Source organism: Chinchilla lanigera, unplaced genomic scaffold, assembly GCF_000276665.1.
Source record: "Chinchilla lanigera isolate Chin_1 unplaced genomic scaffold, ChiLan1.0 scaffold00036, whole genome shotgun sequence".
Lineage (NCBI taxonomy): Eukaryota > Metazoa > Chordata > Mammalia > Rodentia > Chinchillidae > Chinchilla > Chinchilla lanigera.
In genome coordinates, this window is record NW_004955437.1 from 10,305,863 (window position 1) to 10,325,873 (window position 20,011).

At 39.0% G+C, this 20,011-nt stretch overlaps 1 protein-coding gene across 26 annotated transcripts in view; it reads right to left on the minus strand.

Moving 5' to 3' along the window:
• Positions 1 to 20,011, minus strand: part of Supt3h (suppressor of Ty 3 homolog (S. cerevisiae)) — a 441,758-nt gene that overhangs the window by 98,061 nt on the left and 323,686 nt on the right. The window lies entirely within an intron of this gene.

Consider the following 20,011-nt stretch of genomic DNA (forward strand, 5'->3'; position numbering starts at 1 on the left):
TCAGGCAGCATTCTAGGAGCGACTGGCCTCCTGTGCACACCGCTGGCCCCATGTTCACGGAGGGCAGCTGAAGCACAAGAGCTGCCGAGGAGAAAAGATGGGAGGAAAAAAAAACTAAAGAAATATAGTGTTTCAATCAAAATCTGAAATTTGTAAAAGTGGTTTCGGTCTCCATATAGTAAAAATATTTATTTAAGAAACTCCTACTCGGGTGTGAACATCCTACTTCTAGTGGGATTTTGTTTGGCAAAGGGCTGTGAAAGAGTGGAAGCTAATACAGAACATGTCTATAAACAAATTTATTTAGTTAGTACAGATGGACACATTCACTAGAGGATTTCGGCAATTATACGTGTAAAAGTATTTCCTACAGTGGTTTCCTTTTGTGATTTTGCTAATTTATTCAATCTAGGCCATTTTCATCCATTGACTGTAATAGCTATTTAGCCACCCAAGGAGATGGAGACTCTGCCTTTCTCTCCAGTTCTTCATACAAACATTATTATATGGTGACAGTAAAGAGAGTTTTAATGATCAAAGTAAAGTAAGGCTGTAGTACCTTGAAACTTGATGCTATAATCTAACTTTGGAAAAATTTGGGAGTTTGGATATGACAATGAAAATATTTGGCAAAATGCAAACCCTGCGTACTGTAAGGTATTTGTATTCAATATGTATCTTTAATTCAATTACAACAACATATAAGGAAATCTACTAAAACAGTTGTAAATCACTGGCCGTTTCTCAGAACATGGGTGGGCCATCCAGGTAGTAGATAGCAGGGCCTGATACTCAGCCACAGAGGATAACTTGTAAGAGTTGGTGCTAGGTGACAAGCTTCATGTTAGTGTCTCCTGTTTGGAGTCTCAGATTACTTGGCCAGCTCAGAGTTCTTTGCTGGGTGCAGAAACGTAAGAAACGATACCAAAGATCCACAACCCTGCCTATGAAGACAAACCAACCTATACAATAAATGAGCTCATAGAGGGAGGTGTGCCATTATTTCATTGTTCTACAGTTAGGCTTTCATTAATATTTTTTAAAATGCTGAAAAGCTTTATTGGTAACAGTGGTAATAATGCCAAATTTGTTTACCTGTTATTTTAATGTGTCATGTCGAATTTCTTTGTATAATCAATTTCTCCTTAATAAAGTCAACAAAGCCATTTTCTACTGGTCTGATACAGGGCTGAATTTATTTACATGCTATATTACATGTAAATAATGTACAGTAATAATTAGATGGTGTTATAGGTTTCAATTGGTTCTCCAAAAAGATATTAAAAATCCTAATCCCCAGTACCAGTGACCTTGTTTGGAAACACCCTGTGAATATAATCAGATTGAGATGAGGTAGTTAGGGATGTCCTAATCTAACACGTCCTTTACCATATTCGCGTAATTCATATTTATTAGTGATGGGTGGCTGAGCCACTGTGGTACATGCATTACTGTCCCACTGGGTGGCATGGGGCAGTCCCATCAGGTGGGACAAGCTGCCCCATGGGATATTAATGCATGTACCACTAGTATTTCAAGCCAGTAGGAATGTGTTAAGGAAATGAGGAAAGGCCATGTAGAGACGAGGCACAGACTAGAACAAATTCATCTACAAGCCAAAGAATACCAATAATTTCCAGTCATCATCCAAGTGAGGAGAGGCATGAAAGATTCTCTCCTAGAGCGCTCAGATGGAACCAACACTGCTGACACCCTACTGGCTTCCAGTACTGTGGGATGATAAAGTGTTGTTGTCTTAAGCTACTAAGTAGTATTTTGTTATAGCAGTCCTAGAAAACAAGTACTGGTGGTAACCACTTCCTTACACTGTTTCCTGGTGTAGATCTATGTGGTATGGGAGAAGCCTTCTAGCTTTAACTTGTACCCTGGGAAGTGAGGCCACTGTGCCTGTCCTTAAATACCTGGATCAGCTTAACAGGCAGGACCAGCTGCCTTTCTGTACTCAGCTGAACACAGTGAGACTGGTTCTGCTCCCACCCAGCCAGAACATTTTCCCTTTTTGGCTTTCACAGTGGGAACAGGTGATAAGGTGACACTCAAAGACTGGTCTGAAAGTGTACTTTTAGAAATGCTTTCCTAAATGATAAATCTAGGGGGAAACCTTAAGGTGATTATCTTCAAGATGTGTTATTTTCTTTCTCGATACTATGAAAGAACAAGAAAAGACCACATGAAGTACAAAGGAAAAGGCCTGTAACATTTTCAAAGCGAAGTTTGTGATAACAGCATACCACAATCCTGCTTTAAGGTTAACCTAAGCAACTAAAATCAAGTTACTTGATTTTTGGCCTTTAAAACTCTAGGACCAGTAATTCCCATTTTATAATATACAAGGGAATATTAGAAAATATATGGTGAAAAAAATCCCCATGTATGAGGAAATATAAAATATGTTAGATACCCACAAAAGAGTTGTACTTCTGGCAACCACTCACTGAGAGAATAGGTAATGCTCAAAAGCCTTCAGTGATATGCTTAAGTGAATTTTATTCATCACAACAGTATCTACATACCATTAAAAGACACCAAGGCATATTAGTTATTCCTTCTAGAGACAAAGCTCAACATGCCTTTGAGTCTGGGGGTGCCCCACTCTAATTATAAGGCTCTTGGGGAACTTGGTTTGAAAATGCCTTCGTGGCATGAATTTGTTTATTAACTCACAAATATTTATTGGTGCCTGTGACATGCTACACACTGTGTTATGTGCTGGGCATGTTATCATGAATGCATTAGATCTTATTTTCTAGTGGGTTATTGGTGATTACTCCAGTGGATTATTAGTGATTATTCTCATTTTCTAGTGAATTGTTTCTAGTTGATTATTTCGAGTTTCTGTATCATGAAGAAAAGGCAGGGTGCAGGGATAGAGAGAAAGGGAGGCACCTCTCTGGTAAGGTGACATTCACAGTGAATGAAGACGGGGGCTGGGGGGCGTCACGCACACTCCGGAGTACAGTGGCTGCGAATGGAACAGTGTGTGGGCGCAGGGCTGAAGTTCTGTTTAAAAGCAGAACCATGGTAGGACGCTGGAACACTGAGCGCATCCTGTCTTCCAATGGTTTCATATTCCTCTGTACTCTCTGAGGAACCAGTGGACCAGTCATAATTTTTACTACATTGGTGTCTCAGTCGGGGCCATGAGACGGAGTGGAAGAAATACACAAGATAAGTATGTGTCTGTGAGTAACAAAACCATGGTTTCAAACCAAAAAAAAATGAACAGTGAGTAGCCCAAGTGAATGGTCTCATTGGCAGGGTTTGGGTGCGAGCCCTAACACTATATGTATTTGCAAACATAAAACATTTTCCCTTTTAATCTCTGTATACAATCCAAGCAGTTATCTTTCCTCAGAGATTAGATTTCAGTACTATATTTCCCTCAGAGTCTTTTACCTACAATGCACAAGGCCCGTGTTAAATTCCTAGTACTTCGATACAATAAAAAACTGTCTGCTATACAGCATATAAACATTTATACGCCACAAAAGAGAAAGTACAACCATCTGTTTACTACTGTGAAATCACCTGGGAGAAAGCAAAATATATAATTTTAAAAAATTATCTCAATCCTGACTTATCTATCATTATACTACTTTTTTGATAATTCTGAAGTCTTATAGGGAGTTCCTTTAGCCATGGCCAGTAATATGAACTCTTTCAATAAGAAGCACTGGGGTTTTCAGTAGCTAAGAATGCTAGGCTATGGGTAGTCTACGGAAAATAACTCTGGTTTACAAATAAATGTGAAAGTTCTGCTTCCTCTACCAAAATAGGTACCTGGTATCAGTGTCAGAGATCGAATCACCTGGCAATTATTTCAGTACTAAAATGAATGGGAAGAGGGCAAGAGAGACATTGCCTACCATAAATCATTTAGATCATCTTTCATGTTGCCATATACCTTTTTAAAAATATACAGAAGATACTATATAGATATAAGGAAATTCATCAAATGCCAGGGAAATAAAACCAGTTTGATGGTCTGTGCTTTGACACAGGGGAACATAATTACTGTGTGGTGACAGGCCTGCTTTTCTAGTCTCCTGTGAGATAGGAGGGGACCATTCATCACATCGCTGTATGTGGTGGCACAGGGGGATGGCCGTGATGATGAACATGCTTCCATCAGAGTGAATCGTACTAAACGCTCAGTGAGGTCACTTGCGCGGGTGTGAGAGGCACTGTTCAATGAAAGACACATGTCCACTGACATTTAAAAAGAAACATTGTTATGGGGATGGGAATTATTGCCTAGGCACATTGTGGCCATTCAAATGACAAAGAGGATTGGATTAAAAAGTATCCAGCAGTGCTAGAAATTCTAGAAATAGTAATATGAGCCTAGTTTCAGGAAAGATATAGTTTGTTGTGCTAAACATCAGCCAATTATAAGCTGTTTTATATTAGTGCTTATAAGAAATATACATAGAGAAACATTAAATACTCCAATGGGGGAGTGTCTATAACAGTGGGGGAGGTCTTCATTCTGATAAAAAATACGCGTGAAAACTTACTGTTACTGTCAATTTTAATGGTAAATGTTTGAACGTTTTCCCCATAAGATCAAAGATAAAGCGAAGATATCCACTCTCATCATTCCTGTTTCACTACCAATACCAGTGAAATAATGCAAGGAAACACAAACCATACAGATTGGAATGTTGAAATAAAACTGTCTCTATTCAAAGACAATACAATTACCTAAGAAAAAAACACTGAGGAATCCATAAAAATGCTACCAGAGGTAATACTTCTAGCAAGGTTCTTAGTTTAGCAAGATTGCAGGATACAACCTCAACATTAAAAAAAAAAAATCAGCTTTTTCTAGAAAATGGCAATGTCCAAGGAGAAACTGAACTTAATATGAAATTACAAAAGCATGATAAATATGACTTATGGGAAATTTTAAATAAAATATATATAAGACATACAATGAACAGGACAAAGCACTGCTAAGAAAAATTTAAAAAGTGCTAAATAAATGGAGATCTATTTTGTTAATGGATTAGAAGACAAAGTGATTAAGATGTTCTTTATACTGTTATCTACAAATGCAGTTCAATTATTTTCTAAATCCCACCAGGCTTTTCCATAAGCAGTGGCACACTGATTGTAAATGAAAAAAGGACTTTGAACAGCAAAAAACAAAAAACCTATCTGATTTCTAAATGTAATAGAAAGCTGAAGTGACTCAGGCATGTTATTCTGGAATACAGACAGAGATGCAGATCAGTGGACCTGATGAGAGAATATAAGCAGACCCAGGAGTACAGTGATACCTCAGTTGTCGAAAGGCTCCGAGCTTGGACTTTTCACTACTCAAACAGCAAAGTTAAAAAAATCTGGGTGTTCGTAACTTTGCTCAATTTTCAAATCAAAATCTGAGTTGAAAAACCTGTACGAGGTGTCTTACCTACACATTTGGAAAGGGGTGACCACTTCACTCTAAGTGCTATTGCTGGCCAGACAACACGCAGTGCTTGTAGTTGTGTTAAAACATTGAAGTGTTTTATTTTTTGTGCTTTATTTGTGTAAAATATTGTAACCATAGCTCCAAAGAAAGTTAGTGGTACCAGCTGTAAAGCTAAGGGAAAAACTGAGAAGCCATGATAGAGTTAGGAAAGAAATCATTGTGAAATTGGTTGAAGTCCAGGAAGAATGAATTTATAAGTTTAATTTTTGGGCCTCAGAACCAATTATTTGGGTTTCCATTATTTCTTATGGGAAATATATATTCAGTTCTCAAACTTTTTGATGTTCCAACATGAACTTGGAATGAACTGAGTTAGACAACTGAGGTATCTTATATATGCTACTTATATTTTCAGTAAAGATGCTGGGGCAACTCAATAGGGAAAGGTTACACTTTCAATATATGATGCTGGAACAACGGGAGACCCATATGAAAATAACCTTGGTCCTATCTCATAGCATATACAGATATGAACCAGAGACAAACCATAGGCTCAAACACAATAAGCTATAAAATGTCAGGAGACATAAGAAAATTTTTGTGACTTTATGATATGCAGAGTTTCTTTGCAGACACACTTGTACTTAAAAAAAAAAAGGCTGATCAAAAAACCAAAAAGGAAAATAACAAAAAACTCAAATGAAACTATGGAACATATGTCCATATAAAGATTTCTGTGTGAATTTTATATGCTTTTATGTAAACTTCAATTATGATTGTCAGTAACTGGAGATAATGAAAATGTGGTAAACCATAAAATGGAACAGTCTTTCAATAATAATAAGAAATGAATTAAGATACCTGTGAGCACATGAACAAATCTCAAATGCATTACGCAAAGTAAAAGAAGGCAGACTCATAGGGGTATATATGTTATGATCCTATATGTATGAAATTACAGAAATGAGAAAAATACGAAATAGATCAGTGACTGACAAAACTGGAGAGTATGTGTTGTACAAGGACTACCATTTTTGCAGCAGTAGAAATGCCCTGTATCTTAACCATGAGATTGGTTATATGTCAAAATATCAAATTAGGGGCCAAGGACATAGTTCAGCAGTGCAATGTCTGCCTGGCAAGCGCAAGGTCCTTAGTTCAATTCCTGACACCCACAACAAAACAAAACATCAAATACTATACAGTGAGTCCCTGACATAAGAACAAGTTCTGCTCTGGGAGAATGTTTGTATATCAGATTTGTCTGTAAGTCTGATGAGGGAAGCTTTGCATGTCCTAGCAGTCCCCTCCATGTGACCATAGCTTTTCCTCTTGCTTCTGAAGTCCTGGGCTCTGACTGAGCACTGTACTACTGTATACACTATTGCACTGTGCAATCAGCACAATCATGACAATATCCAGCAGATATGTGAGCTATTTCTGATGTATCTGTTCCCATCTTCCCACCTACAAATGTCCCTAGTGTGAGGGCCGTTTGTACCTGTGAAAGTTCACAACTCGAGTATTTTTAAGTTTTGGACTTACTGTACTTAGAGTGAATTTTTATTGTATATAAATTATACTTCAATTTTTACAACAAGATGCTTTTTTGGGGATGGCCATACAGACAGAATTGTTATCACAGGCTAAAAGAACATTTGGACTTAAAAAACACAAGTTTCCAAGTTGTTGGCTTTCTACCTGGCAGCATCAGTGTTTTCATTAGAAGGTCCAGTTGAATAGGCAAATTACATAGCTGGAGTTACTTCTGTAAGACCAAGGTAAACAGTGTATATAATTACAAAGTCACTGAATTCATTTTGGCAAACATTTATTGAATGCCTATTAGGTAGCTGACACTGGGATAAGTACCGTGGGAGGAAAACTTAGCTGAGGCATAAAAAAAGGGGTGTTGGGGCTCAGGTAGATCTGCACCATCCATGCACACACGGATGTGATCAGCAATCACTCTCAAGCTCTGAAAGGGTCTTTCCATACAGAGGGCTGAAATGTCATCCTGGAGAACTATGCCTTGATAAGAATGTGCAATGTAGTGGGCCTTGAAAAACTCTTCTGGCAGTATCCCTGACCTCTGGTCCTTTCCATCATTTTGCTTTCTAACTCTGCTCTCTCTCTGCACTACAACTTTAGACTTGACAATCACAAAACTTTCCTCAACGTAACGCAAAAGCCTAGTTAGGGACACAAACAGTTGGGCTCATCAGTCTCTTCAAGAGGTAGATACGCTTTTGTATATCCCAATGAGCTAACCACAGAAGTGGCTAAGAGAGAGCTGAGGGGCTCAAGAATAATGAGATAATAGAGACCCATGAAACCCTTGGGGAGGAGTGTCAGAACCCTTTAGCGCAGCATGGAAAGCAGACTGCAAAAGAAACAGCTTTCAGATGGAAAGATGAGAAAGGCAGGTCTCACCCACACAGCCTCATGTTTGCAGGGAAAGGAGAAGGGTCTTTGGTGAGAACATGGGAGGTCTGAACTTTCTGCACATTTTTGCCTCTTCCCAATTAGAAAACATTTTTGAAGACCAAAGAATAACTTTCCACATAGGAAATAGAAATTTTAACCTTACTGTTCCTTTCTTTGCTTTTTCTGTGCTTAAAAACAGAACTTGAAAATGCATGAATATAACTTTTTCATGGTAACTGACATTAAGGATTAGATTAAACCCTTAGGTATAAATCAAGACAATGCTCTGGGAGCTGGACTCAGCACCACAATGCAAAGCTAATATTTTGTTTCCTGTATTTTATTTGGGGGATATGCTAACTACTTCATGCTTTTCCAGTTGCTGATATATTTTGCTAGGCATAAAATGCCACTGTCTTTCTTTCTGAAATTTTTTTCTTTTCTTTTTTTTTTTTTACATTTTCATAAATGACCTGAGACTACAAGTCTGGTCACAATCAAACTGCACATTAAAGTGAATCAGCAATGACTGACTATAACAACTCAGATTAGACATTACAGAAGTATTTACCACAAGGAACATGGATTGTGAAAATAACACACGTTTCTGAATAACTATTGCCACTTCACTCACGCTATAGCTATCATATTATAGGTTAAAACTAATTTTTGAATAGAAGTGTTAACAATTATGGGAAGTTTCCTTTTTTAAACTCCTAGTGGCTTTTTGCCTGCTCTATTTTTCAATGGTAAAATGTTGATTTAGCCTACATAGACTATTGCTGGGGACCAATGGGTCCTAGTAATATTTTTTCATTCATTAGTGCTGGCAGTTATCTCCTTGTGTTTATAAATTTGTTTATCTAACTAGCCTTCTAGAAGTCTTTTTAAATTTCTCTAGCAGAGTGACTTTTCTCAACAGTGGCTGGCAATACATTAGATCCTCGTGGGGAACTTTAAAATACCCTAAGCCCAAGCTGCCTCCTAGACCAATTTCTAGAGGTGGGGCCTTGTGTCAATTCCATTGTCAGGGTGGGGAAACATTAATCTAGATGGAAAAAAAAATGAACCTTGTGTGTGTTAGCTTCATTTCCAGTCTTAGTTCCCTGATGTCTTTATCCCTTGTGATAAGAAAAATACAATAATAATATTCTGTGTACACTAATTATGTGGGTCTCCACAACTGGCCTTTTTAAATCAGGGTTTCCCGGTGAGCTAGCTTTTTTCTAAGGACAGACAGATGTGAAAGATGTCCAGAATGTGATCTCTTGAGAAATTTTCCTTTACTATATCTTCATCATTTCATTTCAGCTAGCTTCAACAACTCAGTTTATGTGTGCACTGACTGAAGGTTTTCAAGGCACTTCTACAAGCGCTACCCTGTGACCCTTGAGTAATTCTGGAAGGCAGGTGGATTACTATGCCCATGGCTCAGGAAGGTGAAATGGCTCATCTAAATCTCCAGCTCCAGGCCTGGGGATATACCTCAGCAGCACAGAGCCTGCCTGGCAAGCATGAGGTCATCAGTTTGCGTTCTGGTACCAAAAAAGAAAAAAAAAAAAAGAATTCTTCTAAATCTCCAGCTCCTGTGACAGAACCAGGGCACACACAGCCAGTATATCTAGCACCCAGCCCCGGTACATTTTTGGTTGCTACAGGCCATCTGAGTATCCTCTGAAGGGGAACAGTGGTCAGTAAGGGACAACCTCCTTTTTAAAGCCATTTTAGTCTAATTGAACAAATGTTACATTAGAGGCCAAGTTGTAGCTGAAGCATGAAGCACCACACATGGAAACAGTTTAATAAGTTAATGAGGTGCCTGGAATATATGTAGTATGTGGTCAGCTACTATTGCTGAATGAATAAATATGCAGTCTTACTTGTTTGCTGCAGCGTATGTGACTCTTCTATAGAGCACAGCTACAGTAATGAGTATGTCTAGTGAATCTTAGTTTGTATCCTGGTTTGATCTGTCTCTAACTTGAAGGACCTGGAGAAAGGATCAGAAAATATAATGAAGCATTTATGTTGTATTGTCTTCAAGGCAGACAAGAATAGACTGATGGACAGTAAGACAAAGGCATGGTCCTCTATTCTTCCCGTCTCGAAGAAGAATCTCAAGCAGTAACTTGTTAGGTGCAGGGGAAAGCACTGACTAAACCCAGCTCACAAAAACCTACATATCAACTAAAACCACTGGGCAGAAAGAATGAAGCACAGCTATTCCAGCAGATCAACAGCTGCACTACTCAGTACAATTGTAGAGGCCACACAGTGACACATTTCTAGAAGCCGGTGCATCCTGTTGGTGATGCAGTTAGTTGTAACAATGCTGCAACACACTTTGCCTGAGGACCATCACTGGCCAACATCTGGAGCAATGCAGATACCATTTCCTCCTCAGACAGGCAAGTCTGAGAAGCTGCGGGATGGGTATGAGGCCAAGAACTGGTCAAAGATGATGACTAAAATCTGTGAAACCAAATGCCTAGTTAATGGTAGGACAGCTTCCAAGAAACAGAATTAACAATTTGAAACAATTACTAAAGAAAAAATGTACTAATGCTCAGATTAAGTTTTAACCAACATGATTTAAAGAGGCCTGAGGGACAATTGTATTACTAAAGTATAAGAAATAAAACTGTTTGACTCATACCTTCCCCCTCTCCTTTTTTTCTGCTTCCTTCCCATTTCTTCAGTCTCTTGGAGTCCCTGGTGGGACTTGAAAGAGACACAACTTCTTGACATATATTAAGCAGGTCAAATCCAGATGTGTGTTTTTTGAATTAAGATGGCTTATTTAAAGCAACAAGAAGCTGCCACAGAATAGCCAAAATTATAGATATTAGAGATGGAAAAGACCTATTAGATCATCAAGTCTGTCCCCCAGGGCCAGTGCTGGAGAAGCAATCGAAATAAAATGATCCACTCACTCCAACTGTTCTCTGTGGTTAGTAAGGCAAAAACACTTTCAAATAGAAATGAATTCTCGAGGTTTATGATTAAAATGCCAAGCTTTCTTTTTTTGATTACTTTGTTCTTTGACAGAATACAAGGAAGCTTGGATCATTTTTGCTTTCGGTTCATACACATCTATGGATGTATGGTTGTAAGTACAGAACATATATGCTGTGAAGTTGCCACTTAGTGCTTTATAGTCCTTCAGTTGTAAGTAGTCACACATATTCATAACAAGGTACTGACTCATTTAGAGATTCAGATTCAGGTCAAGACAAAATGCATAGAAACTATATCCATGGGCAAGTCCCCTCTCTTTTGAGAGCTCAGGATCTAATGACATGGCTGTGAGCACTGACATACGATGGCATGGACACTGAGTTTAGCTCACATGGTGGTACTAATGACGCATTGGAGTTGGGGTTTTTCCCTTGGTAAGGATGAAAGGAAGAGAACAGTCTTTAACCTTCCTCATGGGAATCACTTCAATAATTTTGAATCTTTTCATGATATAATTTTTAGATTTTTGGGAAATATTTGTATATAAAATTTACCTAAATACAGGAGCAGAATAAAGCCATATCCAAATCTAAGGAAGAAAAAGAGTTTTCTAGGCTTGCTAGGATGAACAGGACCTGGGGTGCAGGAGAGTCCCCTTCAGTGGAGAGCAGACAGTAGTTGTATTGTGTTCACTGCCACCAGGACGGGCAGCAGAGTGCCTCAGAACAAGGTGTTCCTCCTATAAAACTTGTATCAGACATACTAGACTTGCAGTGAGCAAAGGTGTGATTTCTGTATGAAAGAGCCATCCACTGAGTAGGCCTAGGTGTCCTTGAACAAGCTTGTCAAAATGTTCCCCAGAGCCATCTGAGTGAAGACAATTCTTTTTCTTGTAGTTGCTTAAAATAAAAAAATGGCAGAACTTTTAAAAAGTAATCCACATGGTTTACTATGACCTTATAGTAAGTATATGCTTAATAGAGTACTTTCTTTAATTGATGAAATGTGTCTCGAGTTACTTCTCTAAAAGGTTGGGCACCAAGCTCTTGGTCAAGATTATACACTCCTACTGAACACAGTTTCTACTAGAAAATTCAAAATTGACTTACATCAGTTAAAGGTGTCAGGCCTTTTCCAGGAAGTAACACTGGATCGAGGACCCATCCCTTACTTTTCTACTGTAAATAGCATAAGAGTAGCTAGCTGTGCATCTCAGTACTTTTCCCTGAGATGCAGGAAGCAAACTATATGTTTACCCACTTGGTATGAGGAATGGCAAAATGTGTGCATGTGTGCAAAAGTGACAAAAATGGGATTTTTACCCACATTATGTTCCATCTCTGGTTTTGTGTATGTTTATCTGAGTGTCACAGAGGGTCCAACAGACCCACACTCTGGGATTTGTTAAAAAAAAGTTTTCTTTTTATTTTTCTGGTAGAAGTAGCCCAGTTCAGTACAGTGGCACATGAAAAACCAGATTTGCAAGTTATGGAGGAGGTCAAAAGTAAATCCTCAGAGTAGTCATTCATGGATGATGAAGATAATCCATTACAATAAAATACATGCTTCCATAACAGAAGTGTGGTGTGGGTTTATGATGATGATGATTTTGACACTGGCCATGTAAGCCCAAGTTCCTACGATGGTGAAATGGAGCAAGAATTGACTGATACAGACACAGGAAATGCAGACCTCCTTAATTCAGATGATGGAGAAAACAGCAGTGTGAGTACATATCTGACTAGTTGAAATGTTGCAAAATGGTCATGCAACCAAATGAAATGATCTAATGTTAGAACTAGGTCTGAAAATATCTTCAGGGGTGAAACATAATGGACAGAATGCCAGGACAGAATGCCAGCACTGCCATTTAATGTTGGAAATTTTAACAGATGAAATGCTACAAGATGCTATGAAATACACAAAGGTTGAAATGCAAGTAAAACAGTCTGTATGTACCAACAGCCACATTAAAAATGTATTTATTATGACAACTCACTAGCTGAACTGAAAGCATTTATAGGTCTGCTGTACTTAGCAGGGATTTCTCATGATGACTGCAGCAATGTAAAATACTTACGGAAAAACTGACAGGTCAAACTATGGCATAAAAATTTATGTACTTGTAGATGTGAAGACTTCTCATACTTTCAGTTTAGACATTTATTCAGATCTCTGCTATCAGGTCCATATGTGTATAGTGATAAACTGAATGATGTGAACAGACTTGTTCTTATCTCACAAACTAATCGGAATGTGGTATTCAACAGTTAGTTTACCAGTTTCCAATTGATGTTACATTTGTTAACAGAGCACAAGTTGACCAGCACATGAACTGTATGCAGGACCAAAGCAGAAATTCCAAATGAAATGTTCCAATTTCAAATCAGAGAATTGTATAGTACAATCACTGGATTTCAGAAAGATAAACACTGGCCTCATGCATGGCAAAGAAAAATAAAGTGGTATTACTGAAGTCAACATTTCACCATGATGGAAATATTGATAGGGAAACCTTGACAGAAGGGAAGCCTGAGATGGAAACTTTCTACAACAAAACCAAAGGTAGAGTAGATGCTGATGAGTTATGCAGCAACTATGATGTCACTTGAAAGACGAAGCATTGGCCAGTGGTTGTGTTTTACTCAATCCTAAACATGTGTGGGATAATAGCTTGACATTTTGTAAGAAAATAACAAGTGCAAAATATCATGGACCAATTTTCTTAGAGGACTGGGCTACAGCTTGTAAGAGATTGTTTCACAGCACAGGAAAAACAAAATGTTTGTGGTGCATACTGGTGAGCTAATAAAGACCTGTTTCCAAAAGCATCAGGGGCTAGAATACCTAGTCTCTGTGGAATCCCACCCTTAAGAGGCAACTGATATTTGATGTAGTTAAAGCATCAGGTGAACAGGCAGGCGCAGTATCACAAAGGTGTACAACAACAACAAGGAAACAAAAAAGATGTCAACTGTGCCCTACAAGAAAGTATAGGAAAACAAAACATAGCATACATGCTATCAGTGTAAGTGACACTTATGTATGGAACATGCAGTTTTTATGTGTGAAGACTGCCTTGGGTGTGATAGCTGAAGCAAAGCTCATTTTTGTGGTAAAGTTCTATTGATATTTTCATTGTAGTTCATATAGGACTTTACTTCTGATGTTATCTTTTAGGTTTTATAAGGAAGTACACAGCTAATGTAAAAATGTTGATGTCTATTCTAAATGCACAATACATATTAAAACTTTAATGCTTCACTGATATTTTATACTCTTATTAACTACACAGTGTACAGTAATATAGTAAGAACCTCCTGAAAAAAACAGCAAGACCAGTGAGATGTCAAGTATGTCCTACAAAAAGGCCAGGAAAGCAAAAATACATGTGCTGTCAGTGTAAGCATTATGTGTGTATGGAATGTGCTGTTGTCAAGTGCGCAGACTGCCTTAGATGTAATAATTGAAGTAGAGATTATGACAAAATTATTGTTATGCTCTTGTTAACCTCCCAGAGGGGGAAGGAGATGGACTTCTTGTTAGAGAAGGGTCCCAGTGGATTTCCTATTGCTTTGGGTGCCACACCAAATGGGAAGTTCATCATTTGCAGACACGGAAGACTGATTTATTGTAATGATACCATACCTTCCATTTCTCAGCCTTAAAGAAACTCAAAAGAACTTTGCTTCTAATTTTCCCAGTATTTTAGTGAGGAATAGAGGTTCAAAATTGTCTAAAAGCATGTAAGCCAGAACTAGGCAAATGAGTACCCAAGGTAAAGAAATTATATTGGTGGGACTATACAAACTCCTTACTTAACTACACTTTCATTTTGTCCCTTTCAACTAATTCCATTCTTGTTTCCCCCTTAGTTCTGCATTCCACTTGGCCAAGCTGTGCTGTACTTCCTCAGTGACACTGAGAGCCACATCATACAGTGATGAGCACGTACTCGGCACCCATCTTGACAGGCTTTGGAGGGCGTGTTTTAGCAATGTCTTGTTCTTGTATTTTTATTTAAGCTCCTTTGTTCAAAAATGAATGAAAGACTTCACTCTTTGTAAATCAAGTGAAGAAGGAACCTTCTGCCATGCTCATTTTTTTAACACCCTCCACTCCCCAAAAAATTCATGGACACTGGGAGAGAAGGAAAATATCTTCTGATTTAGAGAACAGATTATTTTCATAGATCAGCTATGGCACATCCTCTCTATAGTATTCTTTTAATGTGTTATTCAACAAACATGCTTCCAGCACATGCACAGGTCTTATGATCTGTGCATGAAACCCATGCTACTTATATACTGTGTTCTACGAGCTGACTGCAGGGCCAGGGCAGAGGGAAGGTATGTTAAAGTATCATTAGTCCACTGTGCAGCGGTCTAGCTTCACTCCGACTTTAAGGGGTTTACTCTGCTCCTGGTTCAAAACAGTTCTAAAGTGACAGTTTCACAACAGTATCTTCAGCATTTCTAAATAGTACCCTAGTGATGTGGAAAGTATTTTCCCTATGTCTGCCTTATCCTCTAGAGAGTAAAGTTGGCTTTTGTTTCTTGAGGACAGGTTAGCATACTTTGTTACTTTGGCACCATTCTGAGCCCTTGGCTTGCCCCAGCTCACCTAATTCTTGCCATAGTTCTGTGCGGTGAGCGGTGTTAGTAAAGCTACAACACTTGCTAGTGGCGAACATGATGTGAGCTCTACGGCACGTACTGTCAATCTCTCTGTCATACTGGCCCTGGGATCACTGATGCTCTTGGGACCTTCTTCAAATTATCATAAGAAACATGCGTTCAACAACTGTCTGTATGTGCAGGGGAGGAAAACCACTTCCTTCTACTCTTATAGCTTCTGTAGCTTGTCTAAGAATTTAGTTGATCTAAGAAAGATTTGAGAAAAAATTAAGTTTTTATATTCACATGGGAGCTGCCCCAAAATAAAACTCAATAGGGTGACCAGAGACTGAGACGTCTATACCATCCTGAGCTCCAGAAAGGAGCTTGGAGCTTTTAATGGAGAAGGGGACAGTCCTAGGAAGGTGAGAGGGAGAAAGTATGCTAACAAAGTTGCCCTATAATGCAGGTCAGAACCACTCAGGTGATGAAATGATTCTGGAAACAGTTCTCTTCCTGGCTTATTACTTCACTAATGAAGGTTTCATTTACAAAAAGGAAAATCTGCATTTTATTTTAGGCAGTTTAAGTGGGGGCGGGAGAAGTAAAGAACCGTCCCGGCACTGGCTGACTCACAACTATCTCTAGCTCAAAATAATCAATATGCAAAAGTGGCATACTTTGGACCCCTTCACGGCTAATAAATACATATGCATAGCTTACTTTCCCTGGGGCCCTCCGCTGCGATAGAAGGGTAAACAAGACAGGGCATCACTGGTCCAGCATTAGGCCACTTAAACAACCAGCAGCTGCTCTGAGCTTGGGGCTTGGAAATGCACACAGCAAGTGTAAAACTTTATTTCCCTAAACAGAGGAATAAAAATGAATGCAAGAATGATTTTTTTTAATGTCTCGATAAAGCCAAGAAGGAATTAGATTTCCCAAATCAACTTTACCAAAGCAACACACACTATCATGTCTATGGATTCTTGACACCCTCTTTCCCCAATCTCAGGGCCGGTTTGTGGGGCCTGCAGGGCACTCGCAGCAATCAGAGTGATCTGACCCTCTAACATCTGCTTTTGAAAGCGGCTGTCAGCTGGAATAAACCAGCACTGAAGAGTGTACTACAAGGCCCTCGGCGGCTCTGCTGAGCCCTGTTCTGGGGTGGACAACCTCCCTCTGACGAGCTTCCCACCCTCATCCTGTTTTCTTTTCATCTCTCACAGACCCAGCTCCATCTGGGGTTGAGCTACCCTTTGGTCCCAGCTTCTGCATATGACCACAAACACAAGAGCAAAAATGGGAGCACTTTAAATGAGTCTATTAAACTATAGATTTTCTAACAGAATCTGGAGACCTGATTGCTCTCTGCAAATACCTAAAGTTCTATCTTATGAAGCCTTTGTTCCACAAAAAATTCCTAGTTTTCCTTAGCCAAGAGATAAAAGCCAAGAGGAACCAAACAAATAAAAAATGTCCTTACAAGTTCAGGTTAGCATGAAGCCACCACAGAGTTCACTTCCCACCATTCAGTTGTGCAACCCTTGACAGCGGGCACTTCTGACCGAGGCCCTTGTCTGCAAGTTTCAAACTTTTTCCAGCACAGGGACCTGCACAGTTGCCTTACTCTAGCCGGGTCACGTTACAGTACTAACGCTGCCCCATTCTCACGAGTGGCTGAAGGCCACAATGCCCCCGTCCCAGGTGGGTGGTGTGGCTTGGCAGACGCTCCCACCAAGGCAGCAGTGCTCATCCCAGGCTGCAGGGCTTACACGAACAGGTTTGAGGCAGGATGAGGCTGTCTCAGCACACTTCAGAATGAATGCAGATGAATGCAAAACTGTCAGAAGGCACAGTTTTTCTCATTTTGTTGTCTTAAACATTTGGAGAATGGTTTCTTCTATTCCTACTGTGTAGCAATGGGTATTGGCCTGCATTGTGCTTTATTTGACCCTGGTCACTCTGGTTTCTTAAATAGTACAGAGACTCAAGAGTTCATCCACAGTGAAGGCTTCTGTGACAGGTGGTGCATGCATGCTTTTGTGAGCAGATGTGTGTCCTACAGACAGACAGACAGCAGGTACATCCACACATCTCACACATACCGACTTCAAGTGTGCTCAGACCATTTCTGTTTTCGTTAAGGACAGACTTTATCCTCCCCACCCCCCATGAGCTGGGGTCATTTTTGGCTGTTTAAAAGGTCACTAAGCATTACACTACCACTATTCTCATTTAATAACGAGACTGAAAAGCTTTGTCGTGCCTGCTACTACGCCTCCTTAAGCTGACTGTCTTTTAACAGTTTCAGTGAAAATTCTGCAAGGAAGTAATATTCCACAATCTCCTGCCTCCAGGGAGGAATATAACTATTCCCAGAAGATAGTGAGTCTTTGCTGAGTCTGTTACTTTATGAGTGAAACAGGAAGTTTGGTTCTCTTTTATTATACCTTTTCCAATTTTGAAAAGTTGCCCAAATTGTTCCAAGTAAAGTTGAAGCAAAGTTATTAATGTCAAGAAGCCAAGATCTTTCTCCATGGTTTGCTGAATGAGGAAGGAAGAAAGCTGTTGGTACTCAGTTATTGTTTGCTTCTCCTGCTTGAGCGAAAGACGCAGGAGAGAGAATGAGTGAGGGAAGGGGCTGGAGTTCATCTTCTGACAGAATCACAACATTCTGCTCTCAGTTGCAGTACCCGACCGGGGCCACTGCAGCTACAGGACAGATAGTCTTTTCTCTGAGAGATGACACCCTAATTGCTACAGTGCTTCTGCCGGAGGGACTCACACATGCAAGCCATTATGTAAAATATAATTTCTTTTTCCTTTAAAAATACTCAAGATCATTAGACATGGTTTCTTCAGTGCTAGAAAATAAGGCCAAAAATGAAAATAAATAGCTTTAAGTATTTGCAACATAACTCCCTCATGCATTTACTGAAATACAGTGAAAGTGCCCTAAAATGTGGCTTGACATTTTATACTGCACTTTTTTTTTCCCTAATTCTCAAACATTTTGTCTTCTTATCGTATATCATTTCAGTTCCTCTACATTTCCAATATTCAATAGCAATAGCCACAGCTATTGAGAGACTAGCCCACAGTTGCACTTTGAGGGAACTAATGAACACAGGAAGTGGCCTAGAAGCTTGCTATAAATTAAATAAACTCCCTATAAATTAAACACGGGAACACTGAGCACAAATGTAGGGCATGACAACATGACATAACCTTAAAACACAGCAATTAAATGTACAGCACTGCTTTCCCTAATGATGTGCTATGCTAATTTAAGGCTAAGGTGATGATTCTGTTGATTTAACAGTTTAACATGGAACTCATAAATAGGAGAAAAATGTGTAGTAAAGAAAGCATAGGGATGTTAGCATTCATGAGTACAGAATTAGGTATGTTATTATATGGGAGAAGGACAGACATTTCAATTCAGTCAATTTTTTATATCATAAACTAACTCAAAATATTAAGCAGTCATGTTAGAACAGAAACATATCCCTTTATTAAAAATTCCAATTCTCAACTGGATAATAATTGGTAATTTTTCTTTTTCCTTTTTATTGTCTGTATTTTGCTTCTTCCACAGTTTTCCTTTTAAAACATTTTAATGAGGTGTTTGAAAATACAAAAGAAATGTAAGGCAACACTTGTGCCATAATGGTCACATTAGTTCTATCTTTGCTCAGCTCCATGTTTACTGGCTTTGTTAACTGAAGAGTGCATCTACATCTGTGTACCTCTTCAATGTGGTTACTCTTAGGCTACATACCAGAGTGTTAATTTACTACTTTCTGGTACCCTCTAGCTATTATCTTGAGAGAGTTAAATAATTACTGCTCTCTGCTTATATCTTTACAACTTTCTAGTTCTCAAGTGAAATCATTTTCTTATAATAATACAGTTAGTTACTGTTCAAAAAAGAAAAACACCAATTATTCAGGAAAGTGATAATCCAACTCTTTGGTAGTTATTTTACTACAGTAAGTCCCTGACTTACTAACAAGTTCCATTTTGGGAGAATGATCATAAGTCAGATTCATTTGTAAATCCAACAAAGTGAGTCTTGTGTATCTTTGACACAGATATACAATGTAAAGCATTAAAAAATCAAACATACACAAATACTATAAATAAAGTTTTTACCAGTAAGCACAGAAAACACACAGCAGCACAGCTGTGAGTGTCTGGCAGACAACGTGAGCTACTTCCATGGTTTGTTCACATCTACGAATGTTTGTCATGTGAGGTCTGTTTTATCTGAAAGTTTGCAGCTCCAATATTCCTAAGTCAGGAACTTACCATACTGCGATTATTATGTGGCAATAACAGATTTGCTTTAAAAGCTCTTTCTGTTCTGGAAACCAGAATCTGATGATATAGATGGCCCATTTTCCCATGCAGAACTATATCATATACCTTAGAGAACACTTCTTCTGAACCGATGGCAGAACCTGCAGGTGGAACCTCGGGCAGCAGCTCACAGGCTGCTCACATGGCCAGCACTCAGCAGTCTGCTTCTCATCATGCTGATGGACACCATCATACTAGTGCCTCAGTG